The sequence below is a fragment of the Canis lupus genome, chromosome 4 (genome assembly GCF_011100685.1).
Source record: "Canis lupus familiaris isolate Mischka breed German Shepherd chromosome 4, alternate assembly UU_Cfam_GSD_1.0, whole genome shotgun sequence".
In the NCBI taxonomy this organism is placed as follows: Eukaryota; Metazoa; Chordata; class Mammalia; order Carnivora; family Canidae; genus Canis; species Canis lupus.
Window position 1 is genome coordinate 14,342,646 of NC_049225.1, and position 25,472 is coordinate 14,368,117.

Below are 25,472 nucleotides of genomic sequence, written 5' to 3' on the forward strand. Positions count from 1 at the left end.
TGGAGAGTCCATGTAAATTGAGCCCTGCCAGAGCCTCATTTCTAGTTTCAAAAGTATGCATTCCCAGGCTGCCACCAGCCTGTGACACAGAGGAGGAGCATTACTTTATCCATTGGTCCCAGTATTTGTTTTTGCAAGTCATCATTGTGCACTTTTTTCTAGTTTTACTGAGAAACAATTGATAACATTGTATAAGTTTAGGGTGTACAGCATGATGGTTTGATTTACATATACTGTGAAATGACTATCACAATCGGTTTAGTTAACATCCTTCATTTCATATCACTATAATAAAAAGAAAGCAAAAAAAAAATGATTCTCCCCATGATGAGAACTCTTAGGATCTACTGTCTTAACAATTTTTCATCATACAGCAGAGCTAGTTATAGTCATCTTGCTGTGCATTACATCCCTAATATTTATATATCTTATAACTGGAAGTTTATACCTTTTGACCATCTTCCTCCAATTGCCCCTCCCTCTCCACTCCCTATCCCCACCTCTGGGAACCACAAATCTGATCTCTTCATTCTATGAATTTGCTGTTTTGTTTGTTTTCATTCCACATATATGAGATTATACAGTATTTGTCTTTCTCTGTTGGATTTATTTCACTTAGCATAATGCCCTCAAGATCCATCCATGTCACGAATGGGAAGACTCTCTTGTTTTTTTAAGGCTGAATAAATATTCCATTGTTATATGTGTGTGTGCATGTAAGTATCCACTTACTCCTGGTGGACATTTAGGTTCTTTCTACATCTTGGCTATTGTAACTAATGCTGCTATGGACCTGAGGGGTACAAATATCTTTTCAAGTTAGTGTTTTCGTTTCCTTTGGATATACCCCTTAAAGTGGAATTGCAGGATCATACAGTAGTTCTATTTTTAATTTTTGGAGGAACTTCCATGTTGTTTTGCATGGTGGCTGCACCAATTTACAATTCCACCAACAGTGTACAAAGGTTCCCTTTTCTCCACATCTATGCCAACATTTGTTATCTCTTATCTTTTTGATGATGGCCATTCTATTAGGTATAAGATGATATCTCATTGTGGTTTTAAATTGCATTTCTCCAGTGATTAGTGATGTTGACCATCTTTTCATGTACCTGTTGGCCTTTCATACATCTTCTTTGGAAAATGTGTCTATTTAGATTCTTTGCCCCTTTGACTATTTTAAAATTGGACTATTTGGAAGGATTGGATTTTGTTTGCTTTATTGTTTTGCTATTGAGGTGCATGAGTAACTTGTATATTTTGGATATTAACCCCTTATCAGATATATGGTTTGCAAATACTTTTTCTCATTGCATAGGTTGTCTTTTACTTTGTTGATGTTTTCTTTTGCTGTGCAGAAATTTTATTTTGATGTAGTCCCAATTGTTCATGTTTCTGTTGCTTGGGCTTTAGGTGTGATTTCCAAAAATTCATTATCAAGACCCATGTCAAGTAGCTTTTCTTCTGTTTTTTTTTTTTTTTTTCTTTTTTTTTTTCTAGGAGCTTCATGGTTTCAGGTCATATATTTAAGTCTGTAGGTCATTTCTAGTTAATTTTTGTGAGTGGTGTAAGATAGGGGTCAAGTTTCATCCTTTCACCATGTGAAGTATGCAATTTTCCCAGCATCGTTTATCAAAGACACTGTCTCTTCTCCATTGAGTAGTGTTGGTTCTCTTGTCAAATATTAGTTGACTTTATATGATTGGGTTTATTTCTAATTTCTCAACTCTGTTCCATTGGTTTGCTTGTCTGTTTTATACCTGTACCATACTGTTTTAATTACTATAGCTTTTACAGTATAGCTTGAAATCAGGAAATATGAAACCTGCTTTCTTCTTTCTCAGGATTTCTTTGGCTAGTCAGGGTCTATTGTGGTTCCATGTAAATTTTAGGAGTGTTTTTTTCTATTTCTGTAATAAATTCCATTAGAATCTTGAGAGAAGTTGCATCAAAACTGTAGATTACTTTAGGTAGTGTTGACATTTTAACAACATTAATCCTTCTAATCTCTGAACACAGGATATTTTTCCATCTATTTGTGTCTTCTTCAGTTTCTTTCATCAGTGTCTTCTGCTTTCAGAGTAGTTTTCAAAGTTGTCTCTTACCACCTCTTTGGTTAAATGTATTTCTAAATATTTTATTGTTTTTGATGCTTTTGTAGATGAGATTGATTTCTTGATTTATTTTTCAGAAAGCAGTGTTACTGCACAGTTTTTAAATGTCCTTGCAAATGTAAATCATACACGCGTGCGCACGCGCACACACACACACCCTCTATTGTCCTCTTTTACAGCCAGTGTTGATCCTTAGAAGTATCATAGAATTGTCATATGACAGAATAGGTTTTTCTTCCTTTTTATTTTAAAACATCCCTATCTGCTTACTTGTTTCGGCCCCCTGCAGTAAATGAAGAAAACCTTGCAAGGGTTTTTAGACACAGGTTGGGCTCCCTAAGCAAAGACACTGCAGGATGCTTTTATATGTAATGAGAACTCCCCAAATCCAAAGTCTTAAAGCAATCCAGGTATCTAAATTACTGATGCATTAAATTCACTCAGATAATACAGTAGTAAATAAAATAACTTTTAACACAATCATTGGCCAGTTTCTAGGAGTTTTCATAAATTCAAATGTATCTTGATAATCAAATTCCTTTGGTGTTCCTTTGTGTTGTTTCAACTATGCACGTATAAATGAAGATTTAAAGCCTATAGATAATTTAATAAACTTTAATGCAGAATGTTTGTCATTAGAAGAAATGTTTGTCATTATACACTAGGCCCTTATATTAAGAAAGAACAGTAAACAGAAATATTGTTTTCATTTCTTCAAATGGTAAAGCCAGAGCAATCTATGGGTGAAAATAACACAGAGTCTAGTTCAGTTGAAAGATAGAAAAAGCTATAAAAGAGAGGGAGGGAAAGAGAGAGGGAAAATCAAAAGATTACCCACATTGGATTTCAGTTATAAACCAGCACTTTAGTTTACAATATTTTCAAATCTTCACCAAGTGGTTTAGTACAGAATAATTGTAATTACAATATTTGAGTCATTCAGTCAATTTAAGTCACATTAATGACCTGTAAACTTTAAAACTGTTAGTTTTAGTGATGTTGTAGCATTCTTGATTTCAAATTAACACATTTATAATCATGAGAACTACTATCTTGATGTGGAGGCAAAGAGGGATAGAGATCAGCAGTGGTCACACTACATTATTATCCAATTGTGCTTAATGGAGAGTTTATAGTGGATGGGAATGATAAGAATTCTTGTTTCAGCCTAAATCAATGTTTTGCTTTGCTTAAAAAGCTATGAAAATGTTGAGTAAATGTTTTCTTTTAGTGTTGGAGTTATAGGATATAATTATGATCTGCTAAAGTAAGTGAAAAGAAACCAACTTTAAACAATCATATAATGTTTTTAACTTTTGTTTAATTTTTAGATTATTTTTAGTAGCAAAAAGTGTGTTTCAATCTAATAAATAAATAATTAATTAGATTGTCATGATTCATTCCCTCTCCCTTTCAAATCTCTCCTCCTTCCTTTTCCCCTCTTTTTTCAACTAGTAGCATGACCACCTATCAATATATAATTAGTCTTTGGTAACACTCACAATAAGTTCATAAATGCATGAATGGACAAATATAAAAATGATGAGTAACAATAACAATGCATTTCTATAGACCAGGCTCTGCATTAAGGACCATGGAACCCTCCGTGAATAAGACATGGCAGCTTCCTGGAGGAGCTGAGAGTTTAGAATCCCCTCTAAGGGCTGATTTCTATTTCCACTAATGGCTTCGTTAGAGCAAAAGAATGGCAGCTCTTAATTCTTCATAGAGCTATTCTGAAAGCATACTTCCCAGGTATAACAAACAGCTAAACTATAATGACTTTTTAATCTCCAGCAAAATGATCACTATATTCTACAATTTGGAAATGATGATCTCTTTGTGTAATGCTGGCTACGTCACTTGCCAGGCGTGACTTACTCTTTATCAACATCTTGTATTCTTAGCCATTCAAAGTGATACTTAGAAGGAACAAGGGACATTCCTTTAATTTCACAAATTTTATGACCATTGGAAAAAAGGGAAAAAGAGATGGGGTTTAGCTGCAGTCAATTTTTAAAACTATATTTTAGCTTGAAGTGCAGAAATATGTCATATTTCAAGACTTAGCTGAAGAAGAAGTAGAGTTTATTATATGCTTTAGAATAATGACCATATAGGACATACAGTGGCCTTAAACTCAAGATTATAGCCAGAGATAGAGGTAATTCCAGCCTCTCCTGTATCTCTCCATCTTTTCTATCCTACTCTAGAAAAAGTACTGGATGCAAGTGGAAGTGATATTTGTAGAGCTGCCACAGAATCTTCTTTAGTTTATAACTTATAGAAAATCTTGTCCATTTTGATATAATATAAATGCTTCTCATTAGCAGATTGTTTGTGTTATACTTCATCAGAGTATGGTAACATCAAAAATTTAGAAGTTGGAAATGTATTCACTATCACAATGCCAGGTGGATGGCCTGGTCACAGTGAACCTGGGCTATCTATGTTCAACCTATAGTAAGCATTCATGCAGAAGACCTTCATTAGAAATACATGCAAGGCAATGGAGGCACCATGTTAGGAACATATTTTTCTCTCACTGAATGAGTGCTAATAAACTCTTCTCTGCCCTCTTCATAGAAGATCTAGTCTTGGTTTGGAACTATGTTTCCTCTAACTGGATCTCTTCTAATAAATTTACAATTTTTGCCATTATTCATGCATCAAAAAAAAGACTTAGTAACTACCTAAATACTCGATAATTTTCTTTACCCTGGCTCACCATATTTATATAGCTTATCCTAAGCACTAATGTCAGTGAATCAAGCTTTTATATACCTGCTATATATTTTCTATTACATATTAAAATATGCATAATTAAAATCTAAAATGTTTATTGATGCACTTCCCTAAAATATCTCATCCAACTTATCCCAGAAATATGAGAATCATTTTTAGAAAAACACTGGTTTAGTACAATATGGGATCTGTTCCAATTGGGAAAATGGCATTATGAATAATTGTAAGTCATATTCTTAAAATTCGGGTATAATAATTTAAAAAAATTCAGGTATATCGGATTTTAACACATGGAAAAACAATCTGTAAAATGCTAATCTGACTCAACAAGGGTGTCCCAAGAGATTATGAAAAACAGCATTTGTCAGATACTTTATTGAAAAAAATGATGTTAGAAAAATTTTGTCTGAAATAATAAATCTTATGAATTTTTGAAATTTTTTCACAGTGAGTGGACAATCATTAACTTGTGGTAACTTTCTTATAAATTTATTATAAGAGAAACCTTAGTCATCTCTTATAATCCATTAATGATATAATTAGAAAATATTTTCAAATAAATTTTTCAAGGGGTTTCTTCCTCTCAAACAAAAGAAGTCAAAGGACAAAGACCCATATGAAAAAAAAAAAAAACCTTTGGGAAATATGATATCAAGGTCTCTTAATATGAACTGGGTTCCCAGGTAACAAATTCCCTCATTAATGCCATGGGAGCGATTAAAACCAAGTAAGCAGTTCTATTCTGCTTAAGCCATTCTCACAAGTGGATATGTAGCATATGGTATAATATCACATGTCCAGGATCATACTTGCTCTATGAAGAGACCTTCATGGGAGATGCGATCTCTAGTCTCTCAAGCAGCCTACAATCTAGCTAATGAGAAAGAGAGAAATAGATAGAAGATAATTTATAGCCAAGGACTAAATCAATCCTTCAGTGTCAATCAGCACTGAAAGGAAAAGAGATCAAGGGGACCAGAATCCTTCAGAAAAACTTCATGGAACAAATGGAACTCAGGCTGACCCTGTGATTGGTCACAGTCAAAGAAACAAAAAGAAGGAAAGGCATGCCAGAGAAGATAAAACATGAACAAGGATACAGATGCCAGTGGGAGTGAGCTGGTGTTTCCCATTCCCTTGTGGGGCAATGCGGAGACTGGACTAATTGTTGCTGGGACTGCTAGCTATGTGTTTGTTAAAATACATCATTGCCAAGATAAAAGAAAAAGAGATTTAGCTTTCACAAAATAAAAACTTCCAGAAAAACTGAATGCATTCCCTTAGGGTAAAACAAAGCATGGAGAATTTCAACTCCAAAAGCAGAATTTTTCCGAGTTAGAGATAATAGGGGGAACAGAACTGGAAGCCAGTATGTAGCCCTAGGAGAGAGCTTGCCACTATATGCAGCAGCTACATATTTTTCCCTTCTCTTTATATTAACATTACATCCATGCTCACATTTATTTCCTTGGGGATGGGTATCTGTTTCTCATTAGAACCCCTATTTTATCTTCCTTTTTGGTATCCTTTCTCAATTATTAAATTTTATGCCAATTAATCTTATTAATAAAAGACCCCAGATTCAAGTAACATTTTTTTCTTAGGTTTGTAATTGCTTAAGCAGACTAGGAGTAGAGTCCAATCAATAGCTTCCATGGGCATTAATGAAGGAATCATGAAACGTTCTGCCTGGGACCCCAATTCATGTTAGGAGACCCTGATATCATGATATTCCAAAGTTTTTTTTTTTTTTCACATGGGCCTTTGTCCTTCATCCTCTGCTGCTGCTGCTGCTGTTGCTGCGTAATTTGCTTGATAGCCAAATGACCCTGGTTGAGAGGAGAAAATATCAGCCCCAAATGGACATTCCCAAATACTCAGGTGGTTATATATGTACAGCAAAACATCTGAGGTTTGGGGATAATGTTTATCCAATGATTTGATAATCTTCGTTTTCCATTTGACTGGTCCTAGGAAAATGTAGATTCTTGTCATTTGCCTATAATTTATTATTATTATTTCAGTATCACCACTACACTGGAAAATGGTGGTTTAGTTTCAAAAATTAATGTTAAAATTGTACCATAATTCAGATTTTAAAAAGCTTTTCTTAAACAAGTTACCTAATTTGCCTTCTCTCCATTGAATGTGGAGTTACTTTAATATCATTCATACAGAAATAGCTCCTCATCCTGAGGGAATAGCTAACGAGAGAGCTTGAATTCCCAAGCATATACATAAGGAACACTATGTTAATGCTTTCAACTCTGCTGACCTCAGCAGACATCTTGATATCAACCTGAGACACACCTCCCTCTCCATTCAAAACGAATGTATCCTGACCACTTCAACTTCAAAATAAAAATGCAGAATCATTCAATAAGCTTGTGTGAGTAATATAGTTTGGGGGAAAACTGTATTTATAAAAACTTTGGACTAAATTGAAAATAGGCTTCTGGACTCAAATCAACCGGTAAGGCAAAGAAAATAGGAAAACAAGCCCATTTATTATCATTACCTTTTAGAAAATACCCAATACACTTTGCACCAAGATATAAGAACACATTTGATGGGTGATCTTGTTTCTGTGTCATGATGTTCGCGGAGAGGGTCTGGCATACCGACAGCACTCCCAGCAACAGTCTAGGGAATTGGTTTTCCTCCTTGGGAAGTCATAAATCTTGTGGCTGTTTATCATGACCTAACAAAACCTCTGTCTGAGGGAATGGCAGACGCATTCTGACTCTAATCTCTGACATCAGCCTGGGCTGGTTGGTAACGTGTGTTTACACAGAGCTGTCCAAAAGCTGTGACATGTGATGAGTGTCACGGCCCTGCCTTCCTTGGGCAGTCTAATTGCCTATCACTACCTGATACAGTAGGGAAGGGGCCCCTTACCAGGCTGGAGAATCCCAGAAGGGCCAGGGGAAGCACTTCTAAGGCTAAGTCTGAAACCAAAGGAATGTAAACGCAAATTAAACAGATTTCCAACACTCACAACTGATAAATTTGGTAAAATTGCAAATCTTGTAGATTCTATTCCAGAGAGATCTTAAAGAAATAAGACGACAACAGGAGGTAGCTATGACTGACTGACAGATTGAAAGAACAACTGCACTGCCTGGGAGTCGGGCTGCAAGGGAAACCATGAGGAATCAGACCAGAAGATCTTTCTCCTCAGATGAAGAGTACCCAGGAGGCAGGAAGAGAGATGGGGCTGGGAGGCAGAGGGAAGCTTCCGGAACAAACCATAAATGTGCATAACTGGGCCTGCCAACGGTGGCATTAAGGAAAGTGGCTGGAAAATCAATATGGAAAGGAAAAAAAAATGTTTAAAGAAGTCTTAAGAAAAATGAAAAACAGCCTCATTAAAACATTTGGAAGTGATTATAAAAACCACCTTGAAATAATCAGTGTTAAACATAGCTTCAGAAAAATGTACTGGGATTGGACCCCATTAACTCTTTCAGTCTTAACACCTACGTCAGCTTGCATAGACACAACATTTTACTAAATATACCCTCCATCCCCCAGTATGGGTTTTAAATAGGAAGCCATTAATATAAAAGGGAAGTGACTCAAACACAATTGAGGAAGACATGAATTAAAGTACCCATGCAAATCAACTCAGATTTTTTTCTTCAAATTGTAGAAATCAAAAGTGAACCCTGAACAATTCCATCATGATTTTACACAAAAAAGATTCACTTAAAATAACATGTCTGAAATTAACGGATAAAGAAATTGTATTACTACATCAGACTTTTCTCATTTATTTGTTAAATGATACCATTTCCTTGGCCAGAGAAGAGGTCATAGCAAAAGTGGGGTGTGAGAAAGCCAGCAACAAGGTGTGCGGATTTCCTAGCCCTTCCTTTATCACCATGGTCTCCGACCAGAAGTCACTGACACCAATGGTCAGAATTGAAGGGAGTCCGCGAACCTCAGGAATCCTGGACTAAATTCTTATGTGTTTATTTATCCTTTCTTTTTTCCACCAGGGCAAAAGGTCTGTCAAATTTTCAGCAGCATCTCAAAAAATGTTTGGAACTCAAAAAAAGGTTAAGATTAAGTTGTAACATGAACAAGTGACTTGCTTTCACAATGTGTGGGGAAGGGCAGGTAACCTCAAGAACCACACTCTACAAATGCTGCCACCTGTTAGCTTACTATTAAATCCTGTTAGAGGGATCCCTGGGTGGTGCAGCGGTTTGGCGCCTGCCTTTGGCCCGGGGTGCAATCCTAGAGACCGGGGATCGAGTCCCACATCGGGCTCCCGGTGCATGGAGCCTGCTTCTCCCTCTGCCTGTGTCTCTGCCTCTCTCTCTCTCTCTCTCTCTGTGCCTATCATAAAATAAAAAAAATAAAAAATAAATAAATAAATCCTGTTAGAATAAAAGTCTTCTGCATATATATACACACACATATATATGTACATATATAATGCATGCCTGTATATATATAATATACATGTGTATATACATATACATATGTGTTTTTCATGTTTGTGTGTATATATAACTTCAACCATCCCTTGATTCTTAATATTGTTAGCCAATAAAAGGAACTAGAGCTGGGATGCCTGGACGGCTCAGGGGTTGAGCGTCTGCCTTTGGCTCAAGGCGTGATCCTGGAGTCCCCGGATTGAGTCCCACATCAGGCTCCCTCGTGGAGCCTACTTCTCCCTCTGCCTATGTCTCTGCCTCTGTGTGTGTGTGTGTCTCTCATGAATAAATAAATAAAATCTTAAAAAAAAAAAAAACGAACTAGAGCTCTTTGGAGAAAGAGCTGATTCTATGACAGAAGCATGATGAACCTGGAGCATTTGCGGTACCAGAAAATAAAGCACTACTTAAATAAGTGAGGAAATAAACAAACAGACAGACAAGATATTGGGAGTATGTCAAAAAGATATAGCATGAAAGTATGACAAAGGGACATTGAAAGAGCTCCTTATGTTCAAAGCTGGATAATTTGAGCAAAAAAAAAATAAAAAAAATAGTATTGGAATATAACCCAAAATATAAAAGAAATATCCATGAATCCAAAGTGACATAAATAAAAGACTGAATAAATAAATACATGGGAGCAAAGAGACAACTCTCTCACGAAGAATTCCAAATAATTGATGTAGAGATTCTCTACCCTCAAGGAGGAACAAAACTGCCTACTACTTAAGTGTGAGCTCTGTATTAGTGACTTTCTTCTAAAGAATACCATATGGAAAGAAAAGGAAGAAAATAATAACTTTCTAATTGAAAAACACTACCTCAGCCAGGTGAATGAAGTCAATATCAATAGTAATAAATCATGTAGATAGTGTGTACCTTTGAGATGATATAAGGAAAATGACACTTTCTCTCTGTGGTCTTCCTTCCCCAAATCCATAACCTTAGTCTAATAGTCTAGTCTTGAGAAAAATATCAGACAAATCCCAAAATAAAGGTGTCCTGCAAAATACCTCACCAATGCTCCTGCTAACTATCAAGGTCTTTGAAAACAAGGAAGGTATGCAAATGCCATAGCCAAGCGGAGGCATCACTACTAAATGTAATGTGGTATCCTGATGTGGTCCTCAAACAGAAAAAGAACATTAGGTAAAAATAAAAGAAATCAAAATTAAGTATAAACCTTAATTTTTTCAGTGAACCAGGATATCTAACAATATATGATACATCTGGGGGAGGATAGCATTGAACATAGACATGGAGAAAGGAGGGAATGCACCTGTGTAGAATTTTAAAAGAATTCTAGCTGAATCTGAAATGTTTTCTTTCTTTAAAGCAGTACTGGACTGAATGTGATGGGGCGTGTAGTATTATTGCCATATTATTCTTTTTATTTTTCTGTAGATTTTAAATTTATCAGGAAAAATAAGTAGATATGTTTGTCAAAAGCGGGAAGCAAGTAACCCTTGGAGTTGTGAGCTGTCATCTTTGTGCAATAGTTTTCGAATTGCAATTTCAAACTGCAGCCCTATATTTCTAAGCACTGCCTCAAGAACCACAGCAGAGGTGTCAAAGCTGAGTGAGCAGGGCTCTGCGCAACCACCTCTGCTTCAACCAGAGCAATTGGCTCCTCTCTGTTTTATGAAATGGAGGGACTTTGTAATAAGTTAGTGTTTCTTTAGACTAGGGACTGCTGGTTGCTACTTTTTTTCCTGAGAAAGAGCATCTTTGAATTTTAGCAGGACATGTGGCCACTCTGAATACGCGTGACATTTCCCATGCTCCCTTGCAGATAAGTGTGACAATCTGGCATTAAGTTCTAGACAGTGAGATGTAAAGAAAATATCTTTAAAGGGAAGATCATTCTCTTTTTTTCCCCTCTTCCTCCTTCTTCTTGGTTGGAATATGGATGTGATGATGGAGGCATCCAGGTTTAATGAACGCCTTGGTCAATGATTTGACTTTGAAAAAGTCAGGATAGAATGTGAGAAAGAAATACACCTCTACCAGGAAAATGGCCATGGATTATATTGTGAAAGAACAATTTCTTAGTAGAGCTGTAAGAACAGAAGCGTGGGTAGCCAGATCACTGCCTGAACTGCTCGAGACAGTTTCCTATTGCTACCCACATCGAGTCCACCATCAGCCAAAGATGCCAGTGTGTAGTAGATCACTGTCATGCTTCGTGCAGCGGACCCACACACTGCTCCCGCCTCCAGCAGCGACACCACACAGCAGCGACAGCAATAGCAGGGAGATCCTGGCTTCTGGGAAACGGAGTAGACTATTTTGGATTTTCTTCCCATGTTATGTCATGGACTGAATATATACTTCTAGTGTTTTCGCGCTTGTTATGGGAAGGAGGGTCCAAGGAGGAAAGAATGACATTTCTATAACAGCAAGATGGGGCTTGGAGTCACTTAATTTGCATATTAAAAGAGAGATGACCTTGTTTTGAACCCCTAAATGGTAAAGTGGGATATATCAGTTACATATGTAAGATTTCATTTAACATAAGGTTAAAATCACTGCCTTATTGTGAATGAGAGCTGAGGATTTTGTAGTTCACTGCTTTAAATTCTATATTTCAGGTCAGAAATAGGGTTTGAATCCCAGCTCCCCCTTTTAATGTTCATGGACTCCTAATTTAATCTTTCTGAATCTCCATTAGCCCAGTTTTATATCCAAGAAATGGTGTACAAGGCTTCTCACCTATTCCATGATTGGCTAATGACTTATTAACAAATCAAATATTTTCATTGTCACTCCTTGAAGCACTTAGGCTGAAGATCTTGATGTACCTAACTTCACTGGAAAAGTGCTCTGAGTCCTCAGGGATGCACAACAGGAGTCCACACATGGAAAGGGAGTGAGGGGATCCAATACCTGTGTGCATTTAGTATTTGTTCCAGACCCATGCAATACTTTGCATATACAAGCATGTATCTTGTAAAGTCAGATAAATATAAGAAAGAAACCAGAAAATGGGCCATGAAAAGCAGAAACTCCTCCAAAAAGGATTTCAGGAAAAAATAAAGATTCTGGCAACAGAAGCTCACATAGAGAATATAACCACTCATTTACGCAGGTTCTAGAAGGTAACATCTGAATATATGTTTATGTGTATAACACCTAAATGAACATGGCTGTTATCTAAGTGACTATAGATAGTTGAATAACATCCATAAATATGCAAATCCATAAACCATGTCAATTTACTTAATCTAAGCTATCATCCTCCAACATCTTAGAAATTCCTGATGATCACCATCTGGGGTACACAAGAGGTGAAGGGCTGAGAAAGCCTCCTCCCCCCAAGGGGGACACAGTTTATTATAACTTTTTCTCAGGTTTCACTAGAAAGTTCACTTATCATCTCTTATGGGATTAAAAGGTAAGGTGGTCAAATATCCAAGAACAGAAATGGGTATTTGGTTCTCTTTCCCCCATATTGCTCTACTGTGGCTCTCTCCACCTGCAGATTGCAGTATAAGAGCTAAACAATAACAAAGCATGGTTGGTCCTGTGCCCAGTTAGGAGGTAGAAACAAGCTGATACGGAAATCCCAGGAAAACTACCACTTCGATTGCAATTTCCAGTTCAGGCCAACTTTGTGATCTGCACTACAACAAACTAAAACAGTTGAGAAGCATTCTATTTTGCTTTAGAGCTCTTTGATTAGCTGGTGAGATCAAACCAGAGTACCTCTGCGGCACCACTCAGGTTGCTCCTCGGCCCCAGGCATCATCTTTCTGGTCCCCATTTGCCTATAGTGTGGTACCTACCCTTACAAAGAAAAACAAAAGCCCTAATAAATTCTCTGCCAAGAAGAATTCTCTGATTCATCAACCAGATTAATGCTTTCTTCCGTATTCATGGAGTTCTTTAGAATCACATCCATCATGGGGTGCCTGAGTAGCTCAGTCGGTTAAGCCTCCTACTGGTAATTTTGGCTCAGGTCATGATCTCAGAGTCCTGAGATGGAGCTCCTTGTCAGGCTCTGTGCTTAGCTTGGGATTCTCTCTCTCCCTCTTCACCTCCCCACACTCATGCTCTTTCTCCTCTAAAATAATATAAATATATAATATATATGCATATACAAATGCATACAATACATGCACATATAACATATATGTATATGTATAATAATATCTCTCTCATGAGTTTCAGAAATTTCTAGAAGGCTTTCTATATACCTAGCAAGTTTTAACACTTTGCACATAGTATTTACTCGTATTCATTAAGACATGTTCAGCCCCAAATAAAGAAGCAATCTCCCAAAACTGGCTTAAACAAATTAGGGGTTATATTTTCATCACTGACTGGGAAGCCTGGTAAGAGAAGTAAGGAGTCCATGGCTGGTATAACATTTCATATTGGCATTTGGAACTCCGGCTCTATCCAGCTCTTTCAATGCCTTATTTAGGATATATTATTTACAGAACTACCTTGTGAACTCAACATGGCTGTAGTAAATCCCACCTTGCATCCATATCACAGAGAGAAAGATGGAAGGCAAAGGGCATTTGCCACTTGGATCAGCCTCTCCCTTAACCTTAATTAGCTTTATGGGAGCTCAATCCTGCGACTTACCTTTATATCTCACTGGATAAAACTGTCACATGACTACCCTTGCTACAAGAGAATTTGGTAAATGTGATATTTTTTAACAAGTTAATACCACACCATGTGAAATTAGAGCTCAGTTAGTTAATAAAAAGGGGGCGAATAGATGACATAGGTGACTAGCAGTTGTTGTAGTATCTGGAATGTCATCCAGTTGCATAAGATTCTTGGCCAATCATTTCCACACACTCTGTTTATCTTAGTATGTGGTTTGGGGACAGTGTTAGCATAACAAAAAAGCTATATATAACATATTTATTTAGACATAATCATCGAAATTACTTCTTTCCCACAGCATTCAGTCATTAGACTCAAATGCCAGGAAAGTTTTTTTTAATCTGAGAATTATCTCAAAATATAAGAAGACAGTTATTCACTCCTAGATGAGTCAACTATTAATAGATTTATTTAAACTGTGATAAAAAGATTTTTTTAATTTTTATTTATTTATTCATGAGAGAGAGAGAGAAGGCAGAGACACAGGCAGAGAGGCAGGCTCCATGCAGAGAGCCCAATGTGGGACTCAGTTCCGGGACTCCAGGATCACGCCTTGGGCCAAAGGCAGGTGCTTAACTGCTGAGCCACCCAAGCATCCCCAAAAAGATTTAAAGATCAGAAATCCTCAATATAGGAAAATTAAATAACAACAGGCCACAATCTTCAATTATTCTCCAGATCACTCATTTGTCACTTAATTAAATGTGCCCTCAATCATAATTTGATTCTCTTCAATAGCATCACAAGCTCCCCAAGGACTGCCAACAAACTCTATGATTCTTTGACTCTTGATGCTGAGTGCCCTACACTTGGTCAGTGCTTAAGGACTGTTTGTTGAAGATTCTGGAAAAAAAGAATTTTCTAAAACTACTGTTCTAAACACTGAGCAAATATGTTAACACATGTTAAGCTGAAAAGCATCCAGATTTTTGTGAGGCCCAATAGGAAACCACACAAATGAGGTTAATCTTAGCTGACAGCAATTGTACAATCACGATAAAAAAAAATATGTCTTTATCCCTTTGTTAATTCCTCCTGCACTTCAAAGATGATAATAGAGATGTCTATGTTTTAAGGGAGCTTGCTAGAACACAGAGGGAATTTAGTAATAACCTAATCCAAATCCTTTGTTCACAGATGAAGAAACTGAGACTTGGAGAAGTCAAGGGGCCTGAAGCCATTTGGCTCCTTAGTAGGGTAAGTTCTCTAGCCTCTGGGGCTCTTGGTAAAATCAGTACAGTAGACCGAATGTTCCATCTCTATTCAAATGTTCACTTTCACAAAATGTCCTTTTGTTTCTCATGATCTGATTGTTTTACATTAACATGTTTCATCGAGACTTAAGAAATGTTTTTTATAGATGCTGAAATGAGGCAGGTAGAACCATATGTCTTTGCTAGCCTTTGTCAGTGGAACCCCCCCCCAACCCCCAGCTTTGAGGAGTCATACTTTGGGGCTCAGTCCCACCATGCGGGAACTAGATCTGTCTGCTTCAGAAGGGCTTGAGGCTTTCAGAACCACCATGGCAATGAAAAGATCTTGAGCCACGGTAGTATCAGTTCTGTGGTGGGAATAATTATGTCACCATTTGTGTGACAGGGCCATAGTCCTTCATAAGGGCAGAGGTGCATGCTCTCCACTAAGATCAACATTAAATTCAAGGAAAGGGACAAGGGGAAATGACAACTATTCGAGACAGAAGTGCTCCCAAGGGAAAGTCAGGAGATAAGATGGCATGACAAGAAAGAACATGCCTTTTCTAACTCCACCAGTACCAGTGTGACCCTTGGCATGACACACTCTCTCTGAGCTTTTGTCTCCATGTCCTTGGGAAGAGGTTGAACAACACATCTGGCTCTAAGGTCCCTATCTGCTCAAACTTTTAAAACCTCTAAGTGGTAAGAATTCCATTTTACTGTCAAAAGGCTCACTTTATTAACATTGCTTTCTTTATGGGTAAACATGTAAAAAGGCTTGTAACCAAGTCACTTTTGTCTTGATGGGCTTTTTTATAATGCCTTCTTATTTTCCAAGAGAAGTGCTGTATTTTACTTAATCTTTCAATCACAATTGCAGATAGGAGCCATGTTTGTCTAGGTCCATTTGGCCTATTGGACTGTTCCCTGAAATATCATAAAAAATACATAGTTCTTATTCTCCATCTGTTGTTTCATCCAACTTTTCTTTTTTTCTACTCCAGCATTTTATTTGCCACAACCAAGCCAGCTCCAGGGCAGGAAGGGATTCACAAACCCTCCAATCTGGAAGTCACTGAGATTTCTGACCAACATTCTGGGTTGTGTTGAAATGAAGAAAATAAGATGAGTTCTCCAAACTCATTTAAATGGCTAAAATTATATAGCCATCCCCCAAAGCAAATATTTAAGTTCTAACACACTGAGAGAAAATAGGATGATTATTATTAATTATTATTAATTGAGGCCTCCTATTTTGCTTGTTGACTCTTTCATACTAGTCCATCACTGAGTCTGTGAATCAGACCTCCTAAAATAACCTGATTGGGGCAAATTCAACACATTTTAGTTTAATTTTCTCCAATTCAAATACAACTTGCACAATGAGGTGAGTGTCTAACAATTCAAAGGAACAAACCATTAAATTAAAATTCCTAACTTGATTGTTTGAATCACACTGGGCTAAATTTACATCTTCCATAACACTGTGGGAATTCACTCTGTGGGAGATTTTTCTAGCTACATTTTTTTTTTAGCAAACCTTTTCTTTTCTCCTCTTTTTTAAAGGGTGAATTACTTGTCGCTGTACCTTTAACGATAAGATGAAAGAAATAAAAACTGGGCTCCAGGAGAAAACAATGAGGCAATAATTCTGAAATTAAAATACAGAACATGATATATCAATATAATTGTCCTGCGTATGTGAAGATAACTCTGCTTTGATGGTGTTATTTCCTGAGCACGCAAAACCTAATAAAATCTGGAGGGCTGAACTGATGAGAAATTCAGCGTTAGAGATTATGAAAAACACACACTAAAATAGCCAAACAAAATTACTGAAAAACAATTTTAGTGGCAAATTATTTATCTAAGTAATGCAGGAAGATTTATAGAGATCTTCCAACATTAAAATAAATTAGTTACTTAAAAAACTTAACTTCTTTGACAAAGGAAAGTGATATGCTTATGTAACTCTTTGTTTGACCTTGAGCAACTCAGTTGACATTTCTGTGCCTCAGGTATCTTCATCTTTTATTATTCATCCATTAGGAAATTTTTCCTTAAAATTTCTATAATTATATCTTTGTGGTGATAGCTTTTCCCCCTTGTTCTTGATTCATCTCATTTCTTCAAAATAGAATTGTTAATTATAAATAGAAAAGAAAGTTTTGGTATTGGCCATTGCTGGAGTTGATGATACAAATAGCAAATCACAATAGAATTGATCATGGAAGCATCCAAATTATTCTGGTTGCTTCCATCTATCCAAGTAAACATGAGGCATCCAAGGAAAACAATAATCAAGGGTCTTCATCACACAAGAAGCAGTTGGACAGCATATTTGCTTGCTGTGACCTTGGGCGTGTCATTTCACTGTTTTGCATCCACTTCCTTTTCTGCATGTATCAAATGGAGATAGCAACAGAACCACTGGGAAATTTAATGAGATAATGAGCACATAAATCTAAGTACCTACCATCCAGTGAAAGCTCCATAAATATTTCCCATTGTTACCATATTACTATAATTATTACAGATAAGCTTTCAGCTGTGATTACCCTCTTGGGAATAAATTTGAACAAACAGAGCATTCCACTTTAACATGAATATTACTATTTAATATCAGGTAGGAGAAATTTGGTAGATGACTTTCAGCTCTTACCTTATAAATAATAAAACAGTCACTCAAATAAGAACTCATTATTTTATGAAGCAGCAGAAAGAGAAATCAAGAAATGAATGCCACTTACAATTGCACCAAAAACCATAGGATACCTAGGAATAAACCCAACCAAAGAGGTAGAGGAACTCATTATTTTATAAGAAAGTGACACACCTTGATTGTATAGTCATAAAAAAAGGAATTTACAAGCTATGGCTTTGCCAAGAAAAAACGAGATGAACGAGAAGGAAGAAGGATTTTTTTTTTCTATTTCTTGATATTTGTCCCTAGGTTTTGAATTATTTTCCCAGCTTAGTCCCTTCTACTTATAAATCCACAAATCAGACTTTATAAAAAAAAAAAAAAACTCCAAAGATTCAATTCTTTTTAAATATTTTCTATAATCTCCACTTTCCCTGTTCCACTAACAGCTATTCCTCATAAAGACACACCAGGTTTCTACTAGAAGTCATGACATTACGGGTCTTCTTGCTTTGTCAGTCAGGTGTGGATGTATTATACCAGGGAATTCCCCTAGCCTCAACCTGCACTAGTAATTCCTAACTCCAAATTATTTGAGTAAGGCCAATTTATTCACCTTACATTAATAATATAGAGCTAGTTCATAGAGTGGTTGTATCAAATAAAATAATAAAATTTTAGCAGATACCTTAAAAGAGGAAGGTGCCCAGGTTTCTCTTAAACACTGCATATTTTGACATTGGTCCTTTGGACCTTTAAGAGACCAAAGTACAGTGTAGTATTGGGGTGAAAAATCAGTGACAACTTCAGAGTTCAAAAATATATGTATAAATTTGAATCAGAGAAACCTAATTCCCCAATCTCAAGATTCTTTGGAGAAATTAAGAAAACTTTTGGGGTTTAATTCTCATATGGGGAGTGAGAGAAATCAGATGTATTTTATGTGGTAAGTACTTAGAATGCTTAGGTGCTCAATACCACAATTCTATTAGTGATGCTTTTCTTTGTTTTGATTCAGGATGGTTTGCAAAAATGATAATAATGAAGTGAGTGACAGACTAAGTATGTCACATGCTACTTTTTGTAAGGTGCTGACTGTTTCACACGTTGACCACAAAAAATAAGAATAATTTTCTGGTTATTTGCTCTAATATTTGCACCCCTCATTTCCCCCATATAGACTCACTGAAGTTTGTAACCATTTATTTATTTTTATAGCTCATTGATTGTCCTTCTTTAATCTGGTTGTGGTTTGTTTGTTTGTTTTTAGAATAAATATACCAGATCTCTTATGTTGCCATATACACAGTAACAAATTTGTACTGTCCAATTCTCCTGTTTCCCTAACACAGAAATACTCACTTACTCACCACTGAATCAATCTACAGTTTTATTACTTTGTTATGTGTTCTGATGATACTCTGGTCACCTCAGGTAGATTCCAAACAATGCTCAAGTCCTAGAAAAGACCATCACAGTCTTCCCTCCAAAAGGGAAACTTCTGCTAATGCTAATAAAGTGGCATGGCATTATTAGATGGAGATAGGGAGGAATGATATTTCATAATTGGAAACTTGCATCAAACTCTAAGTAACTGAGTTGTTTATCTGTTAGGTTTCTGTACTTGCAAGCAACAGAAACTAATCCTGGCTAACTTAGCTAAGCACAAAAAAAGAAAATAAGGTGGGGATACTGTAATTGTTACCACATAAAACTGAAAAGTTCAGGAGTAATGTCTGGCCTCGTTTGATCCAGAGGCTCATATGTTTTCATTAGTGTCTGGTTTCTCTACAACTTCTTGTTCTGTTCTTTTTCATTAGGTTTTACTATCTGGGTGACATGAAGATTGCCAGGAACTCTAGAGCTATATCAACTCAGGTTCAGTTTTACCAGAAAAGAGAACATGCATCTCAAAAGCCCTAGGAAGGACTAGGATTGGACTTCATTGACTTGCTTTTGTCTTAATGCAACCAATCACCACGACTTAGGTAAATGAACTATGCTAATTCGCTTAAGTGTAAATCACTTGAAGTGCACATGAAGGTCAAAACACAGCCTCAGAATGGAGAGGAGGTTGTTATCTAAGAGAAAATGACTAATCTGATATCCAGAAAATAGTAGATAGTAACAGCAATAATAAAGTTAATATTTTATTGGTCCTTTGTGTCTTACTATATACTATGAATTATTCAATGCACTTTATGTATACTAACTCATTTAATTTTCACACCAAGGTACATATGATTATGATCTCATTTTGCAGTTGAGGATATTGAGCCTCAGAGCATTCACATATAACCTTCCCAGAATTACCCAGATAGTTCCTGATAGAGTTGAGATTCTAACCCAGGCAATCTGAGGCAAGAGTGTCATCAGAACCATTCAAATGTGTCAACTGTGCTATGTCTAGCGGGGAAAAATCCATTATAACTGTATACTTTCATAGACTCAAGCTAAGTACTTCTGCTCATTAATTTACCTCTAGACCCTTATATTTGGCATATAAGAAGCATCTGTTGAATAAATGAGTTAGTAAATGAATGAAAGAATGAATGCATGGTTTATGAAGCCTCTTGCAATCTCTCTCAGCAAACTTTACACTTCAACTAAATCATAAATTCCCAAGGACAGTTATACCTTATGACTTTTCTGTGTCTTTTCCAAAGGCAAGCACAGTGTTAAATACATAAGGAGCTTTAAATATAACATCTAATTATGGAAAGGCTACCTTGCCTGGTAAATTTTACAGTAATATAATTTAATCTTATAGCAAATGTCCCATTTTACAGATGACAAAACTGATGTAGAAACAGATGACATCCTTGAAGGACAAATAATAACCAGTAGTGAGAGAGCTGGTATTAAAATTCTTGCCAGTCTTACCATCATTGATATTTTCACCACCTTGTTCTCCACTGTACTTTTTCCCTAAGAGTGCACTCTACAAGAGGTCATATACTGTAACCAAGCATTTTTATATTGACAAGCTTATATAGGTGGAGCTGTACGTGTAGGAAAGTAAAAAAAAAAAATAAATAAAAAATAAAATAAAATAAAATAAAATCACATTGAATATTTAAATTTAAAAAGCAAGTTTTTAGAATCATACATTGGTTGGAGGGAGGTGTGTTTTCTTTCATAATAGTGGTAAGAAAAGAAAAGAGGAAATTTTAAATAAAGAAGAAATAGTCAAGGCAACTAATGGGATACCATGTCAGGAAAGTGAACAAAAGGTTCTATCAAGTGAAGAGACCCAAAGACAAGCCCCCTTTATTGAGAATGATTTAACCTGCTTTAAGTCTCCTAAATTCAAATCTGGAATCTGCCAAGGGTGTTCAAATGTATTCAGCCAGTCAACTGCAATAAAGACAATGAATGGGTTCCAGAACTCTCTGTTACTTAACTCATTGTGAAAAATTTTAGGGTTTTGTTTCTGTATTAGATTACTTGTCAGCTGAATCAAAAGTTCAGGACTAACAGTCAGGAATAAATCAGTAGAGAATGAATGCTTTTCTCCTCAAAGACTCCAATAATATAAAATTACTAGAGCGAGCTAAGTTGGAATATACTGAATAACTGAATATATTTATACATTACAGATGGTGTGGAATGCTGCCAGTGATACCTTGGGGATAACTTAAAGTCTGGCTTTCCTAGGGGCAGAGAGATAAAATAGCCAAAATAGAATCCCTTCAAACTTGAATCAAAGAGATGGAATGAAAATGTAAACTCATTTAAAAACTCGAAGGACTTATCTACCCTAATACAAACCAAGGGAATAACTCAATACCTTTGAAAAAACTATATTGTTTCTTATCAAACAATCAGAGTAAAAGGTCTTTGGAAAAATAAATAGGCCCACAATGCCACCATACAGACGAAAAATCTGAGACTGTGTGTTCAAAGGCAAAGTGGAAAGGAGAAGAGATGAATCAATTTTTTGTATAATTCACATAAACTATTCTCCATTTTAAAGGGGTTGGAGACTCAGAATTAACCAGACTGGCAATGTTGATTTAACTCACAGAGCAATTTATAATTTTATTTTTATTAGAACCAAAGGGCACTTTAAAAATCTAGTCCAACCAATTCATTATATAGCTCAGACAGTCCAGGTTCAAAGGGATTAAGCTGCCTGACCAAGGTCATACTGCTAGCTCAGCTGTAGAAAAATAAATATCTAGGATGCCTAACTCCTAGTCAACTGTTTTTTCCAACACACTATACTTGACTTGATTTCTGTGTCTATTATACTTCTCTCTGGCAGCACATTTATGAAAACATATCTAAATGTAAGCAGAAAACAGAATTTTAGGGAGCTGAATTTAGTTGCAAAAGAAAGTGTCAAATCTAAATTTCCATAAAATGTATTAAGGCAATACTTTATCATCATTTTCATCATAATATCTACTGGACATCTGTAAAATTAACAATATAGTTGAACTAAATATTTTACCTTGATTATGTTCAGGATTTATTTATTTATTTATTTATTTATTTATTTATTTATTTTAAAGATTTATTTATTTATTTTTTCATAGAGACAGAGAGAGAGAGGCAGAGATACAGGCAAAGGGAGAAGCAGGCTCCATGCAGAGAGCCTGACATGGGACTCGATCCAGGGTCTCCAGGATTATGCCCTAGGCTGCAGGTGGCACTAAACCGCTGCACCACCGGGGCTGCCCTGTTCAGGAATAATTTAGAACTAATATTTTCATAATATTCATTTACTTATCTACATGATAGCAATATGATTCATTAATTTAGCAGGACGAAAAAGTTTCCAAAGTATATGAATGCATATATATGTATGATTATGTATATATACTCTTTGATGAGATCATGTTTTCTGTCTTTTCTACTTATGACCTCATTGTTATTACAGGGCCCCTTGACATGCTTGGAGTATGATCATTATACGTGTTTAATTTCACAAAGATTATGCCCTAGTAAGAAATGTATTTTATTCTTTCTTTCATTGGGATAAAGCTTAAATATTCTTTTCATAAGTCTGACTCCTTGTCATCAGATAATCTATTTTAAATGAATTTTCCTTTTCTTGGTTCCAAAATGCAAATTGAGGCGGGCACTCAGGAAAGATTATTCCTTTGTTTATAGGCTGCTTTTTTCAAATAAGATGTAGATTTATCTTGCCACCATAAGGGCCTTTAAGAACCCCGGTCACTCCTCCAATAAGTATTATGACCAAATGCTGACAGTTTAGTGTAGGAAAACTACAGTGTGGTTTGAATTAGGCTTCTCTTCCTGACCAGATTTGTAGTTATATCTACTCTCAGGGTAGGATTGTGGATCATCAGAACTCTGTGACTGAGTGAACTGCCTCATCCATATGCCAGACCTCCTGGACACAATAGTTTTTTTTTATAAAAGGTCAAAGGATTAAGGTTGAGATACATTCTCAGTGTCAATGTGAAAAAGTCCAGTCAATTCCCTGAGATGACCAGTGTTAAACTCTTGATATTATCTATATTCTGCTGTCTTTTTTTTTTATTCTGCTGTCTTTAATGGCATCATACTCTGGTTTGGGGGGACGGAAATTCCTTTCCTCTCAATGAGTTAAGAAAAGAATTAATAAAGCACAGAATTACACAAACAACAACAATCTCAGAGGAACTGCCCACTCCAGAATTTTACCCCATTCTGAGTTTCTCCAAATAACATCTCATTATATTACAAAATACTCTGCATTTGTAGTAGTTCATCTCTCTGAAAAGGTTAATAGAAGGTGGATAGGTGGGTCCAAGCTGTATCCAGCATGCTGAATACACCTACTTTTTATGTGAATTTAAGTTATCTCTAGCATTTTCCTCAGTTATAGATACAAAGTCACACAACTGCATCCTTAAGAGTAACTCTAAAATCTATCACTTAAATCTTAAGCACTTGCACATTAGTAATGATCTACAAGAACATGGGACCTCTGGAAGTATCAAGTTCCATATGGGACATATAGTCTTCTCCCTATGCTTATCCCTCCTATTGAACACTGACGGTATTATTGGGTTCTTCAGTAGAACAAGTAATAAATAATCACTGTTTGATTTGGCTCAAATCTGAGAGACTTGAGTAAATTAAGGTAAATATCCATTTGTTCCATTCATTCATTCATTCATTCATTCATTCAACAAATGTCATCCATGCCTGGCCTTTTAAAGTTTCTGACCAGATAAAAACATATGGAAAAAAAATATTTTCAAAGAACTTCACTGGCTTCTCTTGTCAAACCCTTAAATCACTGGTTTGTAACCTTATACAGGAGAAGTCTCACAGATTCCTTAGAGAAACTGTTGAAAGCTATGGGCTTTCCAAAAAATAAAACAAAGTACCTAAGTTCAGACAAACATACAAATGTTTACTTCAAAGATTTTGAGGTGTCCCTAAAATTTACCGAAAGATATGTGCCTTAAAATGACTTCTCTAGGTCAAAATCCTCTGAATTAATAAACTACTTTTAGTCTATATCCAGTCAGTGTCATACTTTCCCTGTCTTCAGTAATCACTTTAACACACACACACACACACACAACATTCAATAAATTTGCCACTAATTAAGCTCATCACTCTATTGCAGGACAAAATATACATTCTCAATTACTATAATCACCAAGTACAAAAAGTAAGAGTAGTTCCTTTATTTGTAATAGGTTAGATTAACATAAATTTTAGTGTTGAAAGAGTTGTAGAGGCCTTTAAAAACTATTTTAAAGACTAAGTTATGATTTCAGTGATAAATAGTGCAATTTTCCCCCATAAAAGTAAGAAAGTAAGAAACATCAACATAAGTGTACATTGATAGAATCAATCACTCCCCATTTTATGCCTGAAAAAGTAGATCATATCTTACCTGGAACATTTGATTTCATTAATTTCCCCCATCTAATCTAGTGGTACTGCTTCTACTTTCATGGATGTGGCTCAGGCCCAGACTATGTTCCATGACCTGGCTATATAAATAGGAGTCTTGGCTGGGAGATGATTGTTTCTACAGCAGATCAATATCCCACTGCTCCAGTTCATGGAGACTTGGCCCACTTTGTCTCTGCCAGACCTCAGCATTTCTCATCTCTGACATCTTGATTTGGGTACCTGTAAACCTGGGGAAGGACTTTTGGGGAATCCAGGAGTGACAGGCAGAGGCAGATTCTACATGAGTGGTCTAACCATGAAAAGTGTTCATGTCTTGAAATTCCAAAGAAAGGAGCAGTATTTTCCTCTAGCACAGTAAATGATCCTAAATATATCAATTGGCTTTGACAATTTAAATATCCACTAAGTTAATCAATTCTAACATATGAAGACAAGCCTCTTAATGAACATTATCACTGAACATATATCTCATAGTCTTTTTTTTTTAATTCTTATTTATTTATGATAGTCACACAGAGAGAGAGAGAGGCAAAGACACAGGCAGAGGGAGAAGCAGGCTCCATGCACCGGGAGCCCGACGTGGGATTCGATCCTGGGTCTCCAGGATCGCGCCCTGGGCCAAAGGCAGGCGCCAAACCACTGCGCCACCCAGGGATCCCTATATCTCATAGTCTTAAGGAATTACTATTTTAGGAATGATGATGGTGATTTTTAAGAGGTGTTCTTAACATTTACAAACACATACTAAAACATGTATGAACAAAATGATGTGCTGTCTAGGAGAGCAAATAATCTAGAAAGCAAGAGAATGACG

The 25,472-nt window shown here is 36.2% G+C and overlaps 1 long non-coding RNA gene across 2 annotated transcripts in view; it reads left to right on the top strand.

Moving 5' to 3' along the window:
* Positions 1 to 25,472, top strand: part of LOC111095457 — a 113,633-nt gene that overhangs the window by 72,588 nt on the left and 15,573 nt on the right. Inside the window, exons 2-3 of one of the 2 annotated variants that reach the window (XR_005357865.1) lie at positions 15,068 to 15,127; positions 19,591 to 19,895. This is a non-coding gene — a long non-coding RNA (uncharacterized LOC111095457). Of the gene's footprint in view, positions 1 to 15,067; positions 15,128 to 19,590; positions 19,896 to 25,472 lie in introns of those variants that run through there. The other variant, XR_005357866.1, reaches the window with a different exon arrangement.